Genomic DNA, 16,862 nt, shown 5'->3' on the forward strand with positions numbered 1-16,862 from the left:
TTATAGGGTAGAACTAGGCTTAGTTATAGGACAGTTTAATCTCATGGCTAGCGTAGACTTTTTTTCTGAATCCAACATTGATTTTGGTTTTTGGTATGATCATATTTCTAACAAGATAGATTGGAAAATATTTTTCAAAGCTTATTTACTCGAGCCCTGATTGATGTAGGCTCAAGTTTTTCTTACCGTTGGGGGGAGGACAATTAGAAATGTCTCATTTTCAATGGATTTCCCTGAAATTTTTGCTAAACTATGGAATTATGAAATTTCAAATAATATCAGAAGGGGATAATTGAAGAAGGATGCCACTCTGTATCCACTTCATACTTAAGTTATGTAACGTCATTCTTCCCAGGCTCACCCTTTTTGTTTGCTTTCCCGCTCATCAAACTTCAGATGGGCATCGCACCGTAAGGTGAAATCTATAATTGTTCGGCACTAAATCCCCAGCAATCAACCCACAAACCTCGTCTTGGGGTGGGACAAAATCCACAAGCACGTCTTGCCAAATAGTTAAGCGCTTATAGAGTAATGATGAGGGAACTATTTATCGCGTATGTGATTCGGTTTAATAACCTTGCTCCAAATGTTCCGATGTTGGGAAGAATGACGTTACACTTAACACGCTTTGTGGTATACTTCTCTCGAAGAAAAGTATTGTATACTTCTGATAATATTAAGAGTTGTGGGGCGTCTTGGTTCTGAATTGAGGAACATTTTTCAAATACATTTTACTAATGCCCTGAGTGATATAAACCCAAGTATTTGGTATCGTTGGATAGAGTACAATTAGGGCTATCATGCACGTCAATAAGGAACGTCCCAGGATTATTTCGTAAATAGCCTTACGCTCTTCCAAAATTGTTGGACCATTTTCCAAATCAATAAATCCCCGGAATATTTTTAAAATCGCAAACTTGACACAAAGACAAGAGAGAGTTCCCTGGCTAATTGCGAACCATTATCTACTCCACTCTGTAAGTAATTTAAGTAACGTACCCTTATCTTTGTTTGCATTCTGTAAGTTTCCCCGTGACGCGAAAGTTCGTCCGTGAACTGATAGAACTTTCATATAGAAGAATCTCTCGCGAGACCACTTAGTCCAAGATAGCTGGTAAACGTCATCCCTTATCTGTACCCATAGGACGACAACAACACCATGGCGTAGTCGTCTCAAACTCTTCCTTCGGGCCTTGGTGTGTGACACAAACCCATTCATCAGTATTTACCCCAAAGCCTTATGGATTCGAAGGACTCTTTTATGACACAGTAGTGACTATATACGTTCAGTTCCCTAAGCGACACCGAACAAAAGCTAAAAATTGAAAATTTATCGCTTACAAAGAATAAATATGTCACTAGGATATCCGGTGCCCTAGGATAATGGTGTCTTCACCCAAATCTTTTCCCCGTTTTCCAAACATGTTTCGTAAGTTTAGATTTGGGTTGGGAACGCATCCCGAAGTTACTTACCCCAACGTAGGTGTAAAATCATAAATGATAGTTCCGTTTTTAGGTTATACATATAATCATAAGTGCATAAGATATGTTGGCCATAAGTTTGTCACTGGTTACTGAGAGCTTGTCGTATAAGTGACGTAGGTCATAGATTCTCGTAAAGCGACTCCTGGGCATGAGGCACTGTTAAAGGTTTAGTGCAGACTAAATAGGAAGATGGACTGCAAAACCGAGCTAGTGTAGCCTGCAATTCTCGTTTGTCGTTCTTGAACTAGCTCGAGCGGTAAGTCTGTAGCTTTACGAAGTATAGTTAGTGTCATACTTATGGAACATATCTTATAAAACTATGATATAATTGGTACGGAGGGAGCTTGATGAAAGCCTATAGTTTTAGTGTATTCCCAGTATTATTTACAACGTACTCAAATGCAGTCTTGACCTCTTTCTCCCTAGCTTCTTTGGTCGACCAATCAATGCTCTACCTTACAATTAATATTACGTTACCTTGGGGGAAATTTTTTAACTTTTTAAACGAGTTATCGCGAGTGATAACTATCGGCTAAAGGGTTGATGCCAGCCTCGTGCGTTCTATGAGAGCTCGATACCTAAATAGGTGATTAGTCACAGGTGTCATCTAACCTTGAACGAAAAGTGGCGGATGTCACCCTCGTGCTGATAAAAAGCGTGAGCAAATTAACTACACCCAATTTTACCTCCAATCTGGCAACATCAGCTAAATCAAAAGCATTCGGTACTTACATGCGAAGTTATCGTTTGAAATTTATACTGAAATAGTATGGACAAGAAGTGATATCTAGTTTATTAGGGAGAAGGTATAAGATGCCTTTGTATTCGCGTCATAGTCCCAGTCCCTCTTTCAAAATACAAGGGGGGACGTAAAAGGAGCCCGGGCTATTTCGCCTCTCCACAGTCGGAAAATACTCAATTTTCGTCATTCGTGTCGCGCTGACGTGCACGAGTTTTCAAGAACGAATTAGATGCTGGTTGTAATTTAGAGGCGGGGATTGACTCCGGACCTACGTTTGGACTGAAGATGAAGCTGGAAATGTGACGAGTTTATACCTTCTCCCTAATAAACTAGATATCACTTCTTGGTATGGATTAAGGCACAAAAGCTCTGGTTTACTGGTTCGGTGGGTTGAAATCGATACTCAAAATATAGGATTTTATAGGACACTTTAAAAATTGTAGGATTTTATAGGACACTTTAAAAATTGTAGGATTTTATAGGACACTTTAAAAAGAGTAGGATTTTATAGGACACTTTAAAAAGAGTAGGATTTTATAGGACACTTTAAAAAGAGTAGGATTTTATAGGACACTTTAAAAATTGTAGGATTTTATAGTGCAACGGTTTAGGCTTTCTTTTCCGTTACAATAGGACACTTTAAAAATTGTAGGATTTTATAGGACACTTTAAAAATTGTAGGATTTTATAGGACACTTTAAAAATTGTAGGATTTTATAGGACACTTTAAAAATTGTAGGATTTTATAGGACACTTTAAAAATTGTAGGATTTTATAGGACACTTTAAAAATTGTAGGATTTTATAGGACACTTTAAAAATTGTAGGATTTTATAGGACACTTTAAAAATTGTAGGATTTTATAGGACACTTTAAAAATTGTAGGATTTTATAGGACACTTTAAAAATTGTAGGATTTTATAGGACACTTTAAAAATTGTAGGATTTTATAGGACACTTGAAAAATTGTAGGATTTTATAGGACACTTTAAAAATTGTAGGATTTTATAGGACACTTTAAAAATTGTAGGATTTTATAGGACACTTTAAAAATTGTAGGATTTTATAGGACACTTTAAAAATTGTAGGATTTTATAGGACACTTTAAAAATTGTAGGATTTTATAGGACACTTTAAAAATTGTAGGATTTTATAGGACACTTTAAAAATTGTAGGATTTTATAGGACACTTTAAAAATTGTAGGATTTTATAGGACACTTTAAAAATTGTAGGATTTTATAGTGCAACGGTTTAGGCTTTCTTTTCCGTTACAATAGGACACTTTAAAAATTGTAGGATTTTATAGGACACTTTAAAAATTGTAGGATTTTATTTGACACTTTAAAAATTGTAGGATTTTATAGGACACTTTAAAAATTGTAGGATTTTATAGGACACTTTAAAAATTGTAGGATTTTATAGGACACTTTAAAAATTGTAGGATTTTATAGGACACTTTAAAAATTGTAGGATTTTATAGGACACTTTAAAAAGAGTAGGATTTTATAGGACACTTTAAAAAGAGTAGGATTTTATAGGACACTTTAAAAATTGTAGGATTTTATAGGACACTTTAAAAAGAGTAGGATTTTATAGGACACTTTAAAAATTGTAGGATTTTATAGGACACTTTAAAAAGAGTAGGATTTTATAGGACACTTTAAAAATTGTAGGATTTTATAGGACACTTTAAAAATTGTAGGATTTTATAGGACACTTTAAAAATTGTAGGATTTTATAGGACACTTTAAAAATTGTAGGATTTTATAGTGCAACGGTTTAGGCTTTCTTTTCCGTTACAATAGGACACTTTAAAAATTGTAGGATTTTATAGGACACTTTAAAAATTGTAGGATTTTATAGGACACTTTAAAAATTGTAGGATTTTATAGGACACTTTAAAAATTGTAGGATTTTATAGGACACTTTAAAAATTGTAGGATTTTATAGGACACTTTAAAAATTGTAGGATTTTATAGGACACTTTAAAAATTGTAGGATTTTATAGGACACTTTAAAAATTGTAGGATTTTATAGGACACTTTAAAAATTGTAGGATTTTATAGGACACTTTAAAAATTGTAGGATTTTATAGTGCAACGGTTTAGGCTTTCTTTTCCGTTACAATAGGACACTTTAAAAATTGTAGGATTTTATAGGACACTTTAAAAATTGTAGGATTTTATTTGACACTTTAAAAATTGTAGGATTTTATAGGACACTTTAAAAATTGTAGGATTTTATAGGACACTTTAAAAATTGTAGGATTTTATAGGACACTTTAAAAATTGTAGGATTTTATAGGACACTTTAAAAATTGTAGGATTTTATAGGACACTTTAAAAAGAGTAGGATTTTATAGGACACTTTAAAAATTGTAGGATTTTATAGGACACTTTAAAAATTGTAGGATTTTATAGGACACTTTAAAAATTGTAGGATTTTATAGGACACTTTAAAAATTGTAGGATTTTATAGGACACTTTAAAAATTGTAGGATTTTATAGGACACTTTAAAAATTGTAGGATTTTATAGGACACTTTAAAAATTGTAGGATTTTATAGGACACTTTAAAAATTGTAGGATTTTATAGGACACTTTAAAAATTGTAGGATTTTATAGGACACTTTAAAAATTGTAGGATTTTATAGGACACTTTAAAAAGAGTAGGATTTTATAGGACACTTTAAAAAGAGTAGGATTTTATAGGACACTTTAAAAATTGTAGGATTTTGTAGGACACTTTAAAAAGAGTAGGATTTTATAGGACACTTTAAAAATTGTAGGATTTTATAGGACACTTTAAAAAGAGTAGGATTTTATAGGACACTTTAAAAATTGTAGGATTTTATAGGACACTTTAAAAATTGTAGGATTTTATAGGACACTTTAAAAATTGTAGGATTTTATAGGACACTTTAAAAATTGTAGGATTTTATAGGACACTTTAAAAATTGTAGGATTTTATAGTGCAACGGTTTAGGCTTTCTTTTCCGTTACAATAGGACACTTTAAAAATTGTAGGATTTTATAGGACACTTTAAAAATTGTAGGATTTTATAGGACACTTTAAAAATTGTAGGATTTTATAGGACACTTTAAAAATTGTAGGATTTTATAGGACACTTTAAAAATTGTAGGATTTTATAGGACACTTTAAAAATTGTAGGATTTTATAGGACACTTTAAAAATTGTAGGATTTTATAGGACACTTTAAAAATTGTAGGATTTTATAGTGCAACGGTTTAGGCTTTCTTTTCCGTTACAATAGGACACTTTAAAAATTGTAGGATTTTATAGGACACTTTAAAAATTGTAGGATTTTATTTGACACTTTAAAAATTGTAGGATTTTATAGGACACTTTAAAAATTGTAGGATTTTATAGGACACTTTAAAAATTGTAGGATTTTATAGGACACTTTAAAAATTGTAGGATTTTATAGGACACTTTAAAAATTGTAGGATTTTATAGGACACTTTAAAAAGAGTAGGATTTTATAGGACACTTTAAAAAGAGTAGGATTTTATAGGACACTTTAAAAATTGTAGGATTTTATAGTGCAACGGTTTAGGCTTTCTTTTCCGTTACAATAGGACACTTTAAAAATTGTAGGATTTTATAGGACACTTTAAAAATTGTAGGATTTTATAGGACACTTTAAAAATTGTAGGATTTTATAGGACACTTTAAAAATTGTAGGATTTTATAGGACACTTTAAAAATTGTAGGATTTTATAGGACACTTTAAAAATTGTAGGATTTTATAGGACACTTTAAAAATTGTAGGATTTTATAGGACACTTTAAAAATTGTAGGATTTTATAGGACACTTTAAAAATTGTAGGATTTTATAGGACACTTTAAAAATTGTAGGATTTTATAGGACACTTTAAAAATTGTAGGATTTTATAGGACACTTTAAAAATTGTAGGATTTTATAGGACACTTGAAAAATTGTAGGATTTTATAGGACACTTTAAAAATTGTAGGATTTTATTTGACACTTTAAAAATTGTAGGATTTTATAGGACACTTTAAAAATTGTAGGATTTTATAGGACACTTTAAAAATTGTAGGATTTTATAGGACACTTTAAAAATTGTAGGATTTTATAGGACACTTTAAAAATTGTAGGATTTTATAGGACACTTTAAAAAGAGTAGGATTTTATAGGACACTTTAAAAAGAGTAGGATTTTATAGGACACTTTAAAAATTGTAGGATTTTATAGGACACTTTAAAAAGAGTAGGATTTTATAGGACACTTTAAAAATTGTAGGATTTTATAGGACACTTTAAAAATTGTAGGATTTTATAGGACACTTTAAAAATTGTAGGATTTTATAGGACACTTTAAAAATTGTAGGATTTTATAGGACACTTTAAAAATTGTAGGATTTTATAGTGCAACGGTTTAGGCTTTCTTTTCCGTTACAATAGGACACTTTAAAAATTGTAGGATTTTATAGGACACTTTAAAAATTGTAGGATTTTATAGGACACTTTAAAAATTGTAGGATTTTATAGGACACTTTAAAAATTGTAGGATTTTATAGGACACTTTAAAAATTGTAGGATTTTATAGGACACTTTAAAAATTGTAGGATTTTATAGGACACTTTAAAAATTGTAGGATTTTATAGTGCAACGGTTTAGGCTTTCTTTTCCGTTACAATAGGACACTTTAAAAATTGTAGGATTTTATAGGACACTTTAAAAATTGTAGGATTTTATTTGACACTTTAAAAATTGTAGGATTTTATAGGACACTTTAAAAATTGTAGGATTTTATAGGACACTTTAAAAATTGTAGGATTTTATAGGACACTTTAAAAATTGTAGGATTTTATAGGACACTTTAAAAATTGTAGGATTTTATAGGACACTTTAAAAAGAGTAGGATTTTATAGGACACTTTAAAAAGAGTAGGATTTTATAGGACACTTTAAAAATTGTAGGATTTTATAGTGCAACGGTTTAGGCTTTCTTTTCCGTTACAATAGGACACTTTAAAAATTGTAGGATTTTATAGGACACTTTAAAAATTGTAGGATTTTATAGGACACTTTAAAAATTGTAGGATTTTATAGGACACTTTAAAAATTGTAGGATTTTATAGGACACTTTAAAAATTGTAGGATTTTATAGGACACTTTAAAAATTGTAGGATTTTATAGGACACTTTAAAAATTGTAGGATTTTATAGGACACTTTAAAAATTGTAGGATTTTATAGGACACTTTAAAAATTGTAGGATTTTATAGGACACTTTAAAAATTGTAGGATTTTATAGGACACTTTAAAAATTGTAGGATTTTATAGGACACTTTAAAAATTGTAGGATTTTATAGGACACTTTAAAAATTGTAGGATTTTATAGGACACTTGAAAAATTGTAGGATTTTATAGGACACTTTAAAAATTGTAGGATTTTATAGGACACTTTAAAAATTGTAGGATTTTATAGGACACTTTAAAAATTGTAGGATTTTATAGGACACTTTAAAAATTGTAGGATTTTATAGGACACTTTAAAAATTGTAGGATTTTATAGGACACTTTAAAAATTGTAGGATTTTATAGGACACTTTAAAAATTGTAGGATTTTATAGGACACTTTAAAAATTGTAGGATTTTATAGGACACTTTAAAAATTGTAGGATTTTATAGGACACTTTAAAAATTGTAGGATTTTATAGGACACTTTAAAAATTGTAGGATTTTATAGGACACTTTAAAAATTGTAGGATTTTATAGGACACTTTAAAAATTGTAGGATTTTATAGTGCAACGGTTTAGGCTTTCTTTTCCGTTACAATAGGACACTTTAAAAATTGTAGGATTTTATAGGACACTTTAAAAATTGTAGGATTTTATTTGACACTTTAAAAATTGTAGGATTTTATAGGACACTTTAAAAATTGTAGGATTTTATAGGACACTTTAAAAATTGTAGGATTTTATAGGACACTTTAAAAATTGTAGGATTTTATAGGACACTTTAAAAATTGTAGGATTTTATAGGACACTTTAAAAATTGTAGGATTTTATAGGACACTTTAAAAATTGTAGGATTTTATAGTGCAACGGTTTAGGCTTTCTTTTCCGTTACAATAGGACACTTTAAAAATTGTAGGATTTTATAGGACACTTTAAAAATTGTAGGATTTTATAGGACACTTTAAAAATTGTAGGATTTTATAGGACACTTTAAAAATTGTAGGATTTTATAGGACACTTTAAAAATTGTAGGATTTTATAGGACACTTTAAAAATTGTAGGATTTTATAGGACACTTTAAAAATTGTAGGATTTTATAGGACACTTTAAAAATTGTAGGATTTTATAGTGCAACGGTTTAGGCTTTCTTTTCCGTTACAATAGGACACTTTAAAAATTGTAGGATTTTATAGGACACTTTAAAAATTGTAGGATTTTATTTGACACTTTAAAAATTGTAGGATTTTATAGGACACTTTAAAAATTGTAGGATTTTATAGGACACTTTAAAAATTGTAGGATTTTATAGGACACTTTAAAAATTGTAGGATTTTATAGGACACTTTAAAAATTGTAGGATTTTATAGGACACTTTAAAAAGAGTAGGATTTTATAGGACACTTTAAAAATTGTAGGATTTTATAGGACACTTTAAAAATTGTAGGATTTTATAGGACACTTTAAAAATTGTAGGATTTTATAGGACACTTTAAAAATTGTAGGATTTTATAGGACACTTTAAAAATTGTAGGATTTTATAGGACACTTTAAAAATTGTAGGATTTTATAGGACACTTTAAAAATTGTAGGATTTTATAGGACACTTTAAAAATTGTAGGATTTTATAGGACACTTTAAAAATTGTAGGATTTTATAGGACACTTTAAAAATTGTAGGATTTTATAGGACACTTTAAAAAGAGTAGGATTTTATAGGACACTTTAAAAAGAGTAGGATTTTATAGGACACTTTAAAAATTGTAGGATTTTGTAGGACACTTTAAAAAGAGTAGGATTTTATAGGACACTTTAAAAATTGTAGGATTTTATAGGACACTTTAAAAAGAGTAGGATTTTATAGGACACTTTAAAAATTGTAGGATTTTATAGGACACTTTAAAAATTGTAGGATTTTATAGGACACTTTAAAAATTGTAGGATTTTATAGGACACTTTAAAAATTGTAGGATTTTATAGGACACTTTAAAAATTGTAGGATTTTATAGTGCAACGGTTTAGGCTTTCTTTTCCGTTACAATAGGACACTTTAAAAATTGTAGGATTTTATAGGACACTTTAAAAATTGTAGGATTTTATAGGACACTTTAAAAATTGTAGGATTTTATAGGACACTTTAAAAATTGTAGGATTTTATAGGACACTTTAAAAATTGTAGGATTTTATAGGACACTTTAAAAATTGTAGGATTTTATAGGACACTTTAAAAATTGTAGGATTTTATAGGACACTTTAAAAATTGTAGGATTTTATAGTGCAACGGTTTAGGCTTTCTTTTCCGTTACAATAGGACACTTTAAAAATTGTAGGATTTTATAGGACACTTTAAAAATTGTAGGATTTTATTTGACACTTTAAAAATTGTAGGATTTTATAGGACACTTTAAAAATTGTAGGATTTTATAGGACACTTTAAAAATTGTAGGATTTTATAGGACACTTTAAAAATTGTAGGATTTTATAGGACACTTTAAAAATTGTAGGATTTTATAGGACACTTTAAAAATTGTAGGATTTTATAGGACACTTTAAAAATTGTAGGATTTTATAGGACACTTTAAAAATTGTAGGATTTTATAGGACACTTTAAAAATTGTAGGATTTTATAGGACACTTTAAAAAGAGTAGGATTTTATAGGACACTTTAAAAAGAGTAGGATTTTATAGGACACTTTAAAAATTGTAGGATTTTGTAGGACACTTTAAAAAGAGTAGGATTTTATAGGACACTTTAAAAATTGTAGGATTTTATAGGACACTTTAAAAAGAGTAGGATTTTATAGGACACTTTAAAAATTGTAGGATTTTATAGGACACTTTAAAAATTGTAGGATTTTATAGGACACTTTAAAAATTGTAGGATTTTATAGGACACTTTAAAAATTGTAGGATTTTATAGGACACTTTAAAAATTGTAGGATTTTATAGGACACTTTAAAAATTGTAGGATTTTATAGGACACTTTAAAAATTGTAGGATTTTATAGGACACTTTAAAAATTGTAGGATTTTATAGGACACTTTAAAAATTGTAGGATTTTATAGGACACTTTAAAAATTGTAGGATTTTATAGGACACTTTAAAAATTGTAGGATTTTATAGGACACTTGAAAAATTGTAGGATTTTATAGGACACTTTAAAAATTGTAGGATTTTATTTGACACTTTAAAAATTGTAGGATTTTATAGGACACTTTAAAAATTGTAGGATTTTATAGGACACTTTAAAAATTGTAGGATTTTATAGGACACTTTAAAAATTGTAGGATTTTATAGGACACTTTAAAAATTGTAGGATTTTATAGGACACTTTAAAAAGAGTAGGATTTTATAGGACACTTTAAAAAGAGTAGGATTTTATAGGACACTTTAAAAATTGTAGGATTTTATAGGACACTTTAAAAAGAGTAGGATTTTATAGGACACTTTAAAAATTGTAGGATTTTATAGGACACTTTAAAAATTGTAGGATTTTATAGGACACTTTAAAAATTGTAGGATTTTATAGGACACTTTAAAAATTGTAGGATTTTATAGTGCAACGGTTTAGGCTTTCTTTTCCGTTACAATAGGACACTTTAAAAATTGTAGGATTTTATAGGACACTTTAAAAATTGTAGGATTTTATAGGACACTTTAAAAATTGTAGGATTTTATAGGACACTTTAAAAATTGTAGGATTTTATAGGACACTTTAAAAATTGTAGGATTTTATAGGACACTTTAAAAATTGTAGGATTTTATAGTGCAACGGTTTAGGCTTTCTTTTCCGTTACAATAGGACACTTTAAAAATTGTAGGATTTTATAGGACACTTTAAAAATTGTAGGATTTTATTTGACACTTTAAAAATTGTAGGATTTTATAGGACACTTTAAAAATTGTAGGATTTTATAGGACACTTTAAAAATTGTAGGATTTTATAGGACACTTTAAAAATTGTAGGATTTTATAGGACACTTTAAAAATTGTAGGATTTTATAGGACACTTTAAAAAGAGTAGGATTTTATAGGACACTTTAAAAAGAGTAGGATTTTATAGGACACTTTAAAAATTGTAGGATTTTATAGTGCAACGGTTTAGGCTTTCTTTTCCGTTACAATAGGACACTTTAAAAATTGTAGGATTTTATAGGACACTTTAAAAATTGTAGGATTTTATAGGACACTTTAAAAATTGTAGGATTTTATAGGACACTTTAAAAATTGTAGGATTTTATAGGACACTTTAAAAATTGTAGGATTTTATAGGACACTTTAAAAATTGTAGGATTTTATAGGACACTTTAAAAATTGTAGGATTTTATAGGACACTTTAAAAATTGTAGGATTTTATAGGACACTTTAAAAATTGTAGGATTTTATAGGACACTTTAAAAATTGTAGGATTTTATAGGACACTTTAAAAATTGTAGGATTTTATAGGACACTTTAAAAATTGTAGGATTTTATAGGACACTTTAAAAATTGTAGGATTTTATAGGACACTTGAAAAATTGTAGGATTTTATAGGACACTTTAAAAATTGTAGGATTTTATAGGACACTTTAAAAATTGTAGGATTTTATAGGACACTTTAAAAATTGTAGGATTTTATAGGACACTTTAAAAATTGTAGGATTTTATAGGACACTTTAAAAATTGTAGGATTTTATAGGACACTTTAAAAATTGTAGGATTTTATAGGACACTTTAAAAATTGTAGGATTTTATAGGACACTTTAAAAATTGTAGGATTTTATAGGACACTTTAAAAATTGTAGGATTTTATAGGACACTTTAAAAATTGTAGGATTTTATAGGACACTTTAAAAATTGTAGGATTTTATAGGACACTTTAAAAATTGTAGGATTTTATAGGACACTTTAAAAATTGTAGGATTTTATAGGACACTTTAAAAATTGTAGGATTTTATAGTGCAACGGTTTAGGCTTTCTTTTCCGTTACAATAGGACACTTTAAAAATTGTAGGATTTTATAGGACACTTTAAAAATTGTAGGATTTTATTTGACACTTTAAAAATTGTAGGATTTTATAGGACACTTTAAAAATTGTAGGATTTTATAGGACACTTTAAAAATTGTAGGATTTTATAGGACACTTTAAAAATTGTAGGATTTTATAGGACACTTTAAAAATTGTAGGATTTTATAGGACACTTTAAAAAGAGTAGGATTTTATAGGACACTTTAAAAAGAGTAGGATTTTATAGGACACTTTAAAAATTGTAGGATTTTATAGGACACTTTAAAAAGAGTAGGATTTTATAGGACACTTTAAAAATTGTAGGATTTTATAGGACACTTTAAAAAGAGTAGGATTTTATAGGACACTTTAAAAATTGTAGGATTTTATAGGACACTTTAAAAATTGTAGGATTTTATAGGACACTTTAAAAATTGTAGGATTTTATAGGACACTTTAAAAATTGTAGGATTTTATAGGACACTTTAAAAATTGTAGGATTTTATAGTGCAACGGTTTAGGCTTTCTTTTCCGTTACAATAGGACACTTTAAAAATTGTAGGATTTTATAGGACACTTTAAAAATTGTAGGATTTTATAGGACACTTTAAAAATTGTAGGATTTTATAGGACACTTTAAAAATTGTAGGATTTTATAGGACACTTTAAAAATTGTAGGATTTTATAGGACACTTTAAAAATTGTAGGATTTTATAGGACACTTTAAAAATTGTAGGATTTTATAGGACACTTTAAAAATTGTAGGATTTTATAGTGCAACGGTTTAGGCTTTCTTTTCCGTTACAATAGGACACTTTAAAAATTGTAGGATTTTATAGTGCAACGGTTTAGGCTTTCTTTTCCGTTACAATAGGACACTTTAAAAATTGTAGGATTTTATAGGACACTTTAAAAATTGTAGGATTTTATTTGACACTTTAAAAATTGTAGGATTTTATAGGACACTTTAAAAATTGTAGGATTTTATAGGACACTTTAAAAATTGTAGGATTTTATAGGACACTTTAAAAATTGTAGGATTTTATAGGACACTTTAAAAATTGTAGGATTTTATAGGACACTTTAAAAAGAGTAGGATTTTATAGGACACTTTAAAAATTGTAGGATTTTATAGGACACTTTAAAAATTGTAGGATTTTATAGGACACTTTAAAAATTGTAGGATTTTATAGGACACTTTAAAAATTGTAGGATTTTATAGGACACTTTAAAAATTGTAGGATTTTATAGGACACTTTAAAAATTGTAGGATTTTATAGTGCAACGGTTTAGGCTTTCTTTTCCGTTACAATAGGACACTTTAAAAATTGTAGGATTTTATAGGACACTTTAAAAATTGTAGGATTTTATTTGACACTTTAAAAATTGTAGGATTTTATAGGACACTTTAAAAATTGTAGGATTTTATAGGACACTTTAAAAATTGTAGGATTTTATAGGACACTTTAAAAATTGTAGGATTTTATAGGACACTTTAAAAATTGTAGGATTTTATAGGACACTTTAAAAAGAGTAGGATTTTATAGGACACTTTAAAAAGAGTAGGATTTTATAGGACACTTTAAAAATTGTAGGATTTTATAGGACACTTTAAAAAGAGTAGGATTTTATAGGACACTTTAAAAATTGTAGGATTTTATAGGACACTTTAAAAAGAGTAGGATTTTATAGGACACTTTAAAAATTGTAGGATTTTATAGGACACTTTAAAAATTGTAGGATTTTATAGGACACTTTAAAAATTGTAGGATTTTATAGGACACTTTAAAAATTGTAGGATTTTATAGGACACTTTAAAAATTGTAGGATTTTATAGTGCAACGGTTTAGGCTTTCTTTTCCGTTACAATAGGACACTTTAAAAATTGTAGGATTTTATAGGACACTTTAAAAATTGTAGGATTTTATAGGACACTTTAAAAATTGTAGGATTTTATAGGACACTTTAAAAATTGTAGGATTTTATAGGACACTTTAAAAATTGTAGGATTTTATAGGACACTTTAAAAATTGTAGGATTTTATAGGACACTTTAAAAATTGTAGGATTTTATAGGACACTTTAAAAATTGTAGGATTTTATAGTGCAACGGTTTAGGCTTTCTTTTCCGTTACAATAGGACACTTTAAAAATTGTAGGATTTTATAGTGCAACGGTTTAGGCTTTCTTTTCCGTTACAATAGGACACTTTAAAAATTGTAGGATTTTATAGGACACTTTAAAAATTGTAGGATTTTATTTGACACTTTAAAAATTGTAGGATTTTATAGGACACTTTAAAAATTGTAGGATTTTATAGGACACTTTAAAAATTGTAGGATTTTATAGGACACTTTAAAAATTGTAGGATTTTATAGGACACTTTAAAAATTGTAGGATTTTATAGGACACTTTAAAAAGAGTAGGATTTTATAGGACACTTTAAAAATTGTAGGATTTTATAGGACACTTTAAAAAGAGTAGGATTTTATAGGACACTTTAAAAATTGTAGGATTTTATAGGACACTTTAAAAAGAGTAGGATTTTATAGGACACTTTAAAAATTGTAGGATTTTATAGGACAATTTAAAAATTGTAGGATTTTATAGGACAATTTAAAAATTGTAGGATTTTATAGGACACTTTAAAAATTGTAGGATTTTATAGGACACTTTAAAAATTGTAGGATTTTATAGGACACTTTAAAAATTGTAGGATTTTATAGGACACTTTAAAAATTGTAGGATTTTATAGGACACTTTAAAAATTGTAGGATTTTATAGGACACTTTAAAAATTGTAGGATTTTATAGGACACTTTAAAAATTGTAGGATTTTATAGGACACTTTAAAAATTGTAGGATTTTATAGTGCAACGGTTTAGGCTTTCTTTTCCGTTACAATAGGACACTTTAAAAATTGTAGGATTTTATAGTGCAACGGTTTAGGCTTTCTTTTCCGTTACAATAGGACACTTTAAAAATTGTAGGATTTTATAGGACACTTTAAAAATTGTAGGATTTTATAGGACACTTTAAAAATTGTAGGATTTTATAGGACACTTTAAAAATTGTAGGATTTTATAGGACACTTTAAAAATTGTAGGATTTTATAGGACACTTTAAAAATTGTAGGATTTTATAGGACACTTTAAAAATTGTAGGATTTTATAGGACACTTTAAAAATTGTAGGATTTTATAGTGCAACGGTTTAGGCTTTCTTTTCCGTTACAATAGGACACTTTAAAAATTGTAGGATTTTATAGTGCAACGGTTTAGGCTTTCTTTTCCGTTACAATAGGACACTTTAAAAATTGTAGGATTTTATAGGACACTTTAAAAATTGTAGGATTTTATTTGACACTTTAAAAATTGTAGGATTTTATAGGACACTTTAAAAATTGTAGGATTTTATAGGACACTTTAAAAATTGTAGGATTTTATAGGACACTTTAAAAATTGTAGGATTTTATAGGACACTTTAAAAATTGTAGGATTTTATAGGACACTTTAAAAAGAGTAGGATTTTATAGGACACTTTAAAAATTGTAGGATTTTATAGGACACTTTAAAAAGAGTAGGATTTTATAGGACACTTTAAAAATTGTAGGATTTTATAGGACACTTTAAAAAGAGTAGGATTTTATAGGACACTTTAAAAATTGTAGGATTTTATAGGACACTTTAAAAATTGTAGGATTTTATAGGACACTTTAAAAATTGTAGGATTTTATAGGACACTTTAAAAATTGTAGGATTTTATAGGACACTTTAAAAATTGTAGGATTTTATAGGACACTTTAAAAATTGTAGGATTTTATAGGACACTTTAAAAATTGTAGGATTTTATAGGACACTTTAAAAATTGTAGGATTTTATAGGACACTTTAAAAATTGTAGGATTTTATAGGACACTTTAAAAATTGTACGATTTTATAGGACACTTTAAAAATTGTAGGATTTTATAGGACACTTTAAAAATTGTAGGATTTTATAGGACACTTTAAAAATTGTAGGATTTTATAGTGCAACGGTTTAGGCTTTCTTTTCCGTTACAATAGGACACTTTAAAAATTGTAGGATTTTATAGGACACTTTAAAAATTGTAGGATTTTATTTGACACTTTAAAAATTGTAGGATTTTATAGGACACTTTAAAAATTGTAGGATTTTATAGGACACTTTAAAAATTGTAGGATTTTATACGACACTTTAAAAATTGTAGGATTTTATAGGACACTTTAAAAAGAGTAGGATTTTATAGGACACTTTAAAAAGAGTAGGATTTTATAGGACACTTTAAAAAGAGTAGGATTTTATAGGACACTTTAAAAAGAGTAGGATTTTATAGGACACTTTAAAAAGAGTAGGATTTTATAGAACACTTTAAAAAGAGTAGGATTTTATAGGACACTTTAAAAAGAGTA

General features: G+C 27.9%; 1 protein-coding gene across 2 annotated transcripts in view; it reads left to right on the top strand.

Moving 5' to 3' along the window:
- The window catches only part of LOC149623140 (uncharacterized), a 72,048-nt gene that overhangs the window by 44,713 nt on the left and 10,473 nt on the right, over positions 1 to 16,862 (top strand). The window lies entirely within an intron of this gene.

Source organism: Phalangium opilio, unplaced genomic scaffold (assembly GCF_054372755.1).
Source record: "Phalangium opilio isolate 3A_F unplaced genomic scaffold, DU_Popi_V2 ptg000113l_1, whole genome shotgun sequence".
Classification (NCBI taxonomy): Eukaryota; Metazoa; Arthropoda; class Arachnida; order Opiliones; family Phalangiidae; genus Phalangium; species Phalangium opilio.